The sequence below is a fragment of the Oncorhynchus gorbuscha genome, linkage group LG05 (assembly GCF_021184085.1).
Source record: "Oncorhynchus gorbuscha isolate QuinsamMale2020 ecotype Even-year linkage group LG05, OgorEven_v1.0, whole genome shotgun sequence".
Classification (NCBI taxonomy): Eukaryota; Metazoa; Chordata; class Actinopteri; order Salmoniformes; family Salmonidae; genus Oncorhynchus; species Oncorhynchus gorbuscha.
In genome coordinates this window covers 10,611,623-10,615,258 of record NC_060177.1, presented here as the reverse complement: position 1 = coordinate 10,615,258, position 3,636 = coordinate 10,611,623, and positions in this window count along the sequence as shown.

The window sequence follows — 3,636 nt, the reverse complement described above, 5'->3', positions numbered from 1 at the left end:
ACTTTTACTATTAATTACCTGGACTAACCTGTGCCCCCGCACATTGACTCTGTACCAGTACCCCCCTGTATATAGCCACACTACTGTTATGTTATAGTTGCTCTTAATTAAATTATTTATTATTTTTCTATTTTCTTATTTTTAAGTTTATTTTAGTAAATATTTCTTAACACTTGTTTTTCTTATAAGTACATTGTTGGTTAAGGGCTTGTAAGCATTTCACTGTAAGGTCTACCTACACCTGTTGTATTTGGTGCATGTGACAACTAAAATTTGATTTGATTTCAAATGTGAAATGTCATGCAGAGTTTATGGTTGAACCTGAAGTTCCATTCCACAAACAATAGATGGCGCCAGAGCAGCATGTAACCAATGGGAATGCCCATATCCCACAATACAGTATATGTTCCTCCCTCAGAGTCCTTTCGGGGTAATCTCAGGCCAGGGAGTAGCTAACACGCTTGAAATGACTACAATGCCTCTGCTATTCAAATGACTGCCAATGATATTAAGAATATTTGCTGGGCAGGGGTGATGTCATATGCTAAGACAAACAGCCACCATAAACTACTGTATCACACTGTCCCTTGGGTTATAGGGTTCGTGGAAGGCAAGGGTGTGACTTGATGATATGGGTTTTATTAATATGACCACATGGTCAGGAGACGGGGCTTTGGGTTACTGGGGTTATTGTTGACTCATAAGATGTGGTGCCATGATGTGGACAGTTTGTTGGATCAGATGCTGAAACAATGATGGGAGAAGGAAGTGAATAGTGTGTGTGGTGAAGGGTGCATGTGTGTGTGTGTGTGTCTGTCTCTCTGAGTCCACTACCAATCTGTGTAGTCTCTCTCTCTGCCTGTGTGTGTGTGTGTCTGTGTGTGTCTCTCTGAGTCCACTACCAATCTGTGTAGTCTCTCTCTCTCTGCCTGTGTGTGTGTGTGTGTGTGTCTCTCTGAGTCCACTACCAATCTGTGTAGTCTCTCTCTCTCTGCCTGTGTGTGTGTGTGTCTTTCTGAGTCCACTACCAATCTGTGTAGTCTCTCTCTCTCTCTGAGTCCACTACCAATCTGTGTAGTCTCTCTCTCTCTGCCTGTGTGTGTGTGTGTGTCTCTCTGAGTCCACTACCAATCTGTGTAGTCTCTCTCTCTCTGCCTGTGTGTGTGTGTGTGTGTCTGTGTGTCTCTCTGAGTCCACTAACAACCTGTAGTCTCTCTCTGTTTCTGTGTGTGTGTGTGTGTGTGTGTGTGTGTGTGTGTGTGTGTGTGTGTGTGTGTGTGTGTGTGTGTGTGTGTGTGTGTGTGTGTGTGTGTGTGTGTGTGTGTGTGTGTGTGTGTGTGTGTGTGTGTGTGTGTGTGTGTGTGTGTGTGTGTGTGTGTCTGTGTGTGTCTCTCTGCATCCACTATCAATCTGTGTAGTCTCTCTCTCTGTCTGTGTGTGTGTCTCTCTGCATCCACTAACAACCTGTGTAGTCTCTCTCTCTGTCTGTGTGTGTGTCTCTCTGCATCCACTATCAATCTGTGTAGTCTCTCTCTCTGTCTGTGTGTGTGTCTCTCTGCATCCACTAACAACCTGTGTAGTCTCTCTCTCTGTCTGTGTGTGTGTCTCTCTGCATCCACTACCAATCTGTGTAGTCTCTCTCTCTGTCTGTGTGTGTGTGTGTGTGTGTGTGTCTGTGTGTGTCTCTCTGCATCCACTACCAATCTGTGTAGTCTCTCTCTCTCTGCCTGTGTGTGTGTGTGTGTGTGTGTGTGTGTCTGTGTGTCTCTCTGAGTCCACTAACAACCTGTAGTCTCTCTCTGTTTCTGTGTGTGTGTGTGTGTGTGTGTGTGTGTGTGTGTGTGTGTGTGTGTGTGTGTGTGTGTGTGTGTGTGTGTGTGTGTGTGTGTGTGTGTGTGTGTGTGTGTGTGTGTGTGTGTGTGTGTGTGTGTGTGTGTGTGTGTGTGTGTGTGTCTGTGTCTGTGTGTGTCTCTCTGCATCCACTATCAATCTGTGTAGTCTCTCTCTCTGTCTGTGTGTGTGTCTCTCTGCATCCACTAACAACCTGTGTAGTCTCTCTCTCTGTCTGTGTGTGTGTCTCTGCATCCACTATCAATCTGTGTAGTCTCTCTCTCTGTCTGTGTGTGTGTCTCTCTGCATCCACTAACAACCTGTGTAGTCTCTCTCTGTCTGTGTGTGTGTCTCTCTGCATCCACTACCAATCTGTGTAGTCTCTCTCTGTCTGTGTGTGTGTGTGTGTCTGTGTGTGTCTCTCTGCATCCACTACCAATCTGTGTAGTCTCTCTCTCTGCCTGTGTGTGTGTGTGTGTCTGTGTGTGTCTCTATGAGTCCACTACCAATCTGTGTAGTCTCTCTCTGTCTGTGTGTGTGTGTGTGTGTCTGTGTGTGTCTCTGAGTCCACTACCAATCTGTAGTCTCTCTCTCTGCCTGTGTGTGTGTGTCTGTGTGTGTCTCTCTGAGTCCACTACCAATCTGTGTAGTCTCTCTCTCTGCCTGTGTGTGTGTGTGTGTGTCTGTGTGTGTCTCTCTGAGTCCACTACCAATCTGTGTAGTCTCTCTCTCTGTCTGTGTGTGTGTCTGCAGGTGTGTGTGTCTATATCTCTCTGAGTCCACTACCAACATGTAGTCTCTCTCTGTTTCTGTGTGTGTGTGTGTGTGTGTGTGTGTGTGTGTGTGTGTGTGTGTGTGTGTGTGTGTGTGTGTGTGTGTGTGTGTGTGTGTGTGTGTGTGTGTGTGTGTGTGTGTGTGTGTGTGTGTGTGTGTGTCTCTGCATCCACTATCAATCTGTGTAGTCTTCTCTGTCTGTGTGTGTGTCTCTCTGCATCCACCAACAACCTGTGTAGTCTCTCTCTCTGTCTGTGTGTGTGTCTCTCTGCATCCACTATCAATCTGTGTAGTCTCTCTCTCTGTCTTTGTGTGTTCTCTGTATCCACTAACAACCTGTGTAGTCTTCTCTGTCTTGTGTGTGTGTCTCTCTGCATCCACTACCAATCTGTGTAGTCTCTCTCTCTGTCTGTGTGTGTGTGTGTGTGTCTGTGTGTGTCTCTCTGCATCCACTACCAATCTGTGTAGTCTCTCTCTCTCTTGCCTGTGTGTGTGTGTGTGTGTGTGTGTCTTTGTGTGTCTCTGAGTCCACTAACAACCTGGTAGTCTCTCTCTGTTTCTGTGTGTGTGTGTGTGTGTGTGTGTGTGTGTGTGTGTGTGTGTGTGTGTGTGTGTGTGTGTGTGTGTGTGTGTGTGTGTGTGTGTGTGTGTGTGTGTGTGTGTGTGTGTGTGTGTGTGTGTGTGTGTGTGTGTGTGTGTGTGTGTGTGTCTGTGTGTGTCTCTCTGCATCCACTATCAATCTGTAGTCTCTCTCTTGTCTGTGTGTGTGTCTCTCTGCATCCACTAACAACCTGTGTAGTCTCTCTCTCTGTCTGTGTGTGTCTCTGCATCCACTATCAATCTGTGTAGTCTCTCTGTCTGTGTGTGTGTCTCTCTGCATCCACTAACAACCTGTGTAGTCTCTCTCTCTGTACTGTGCGTGTGTGCATCCACTACCTGCAATCTGTGTAGTCTCTTTCTCTGTCTGTGTGTGTGTGTGTGTCTGTGTGTGTCTCTCTGCATCCACTACCAATCTGTGTAGTCTCTCTCTCT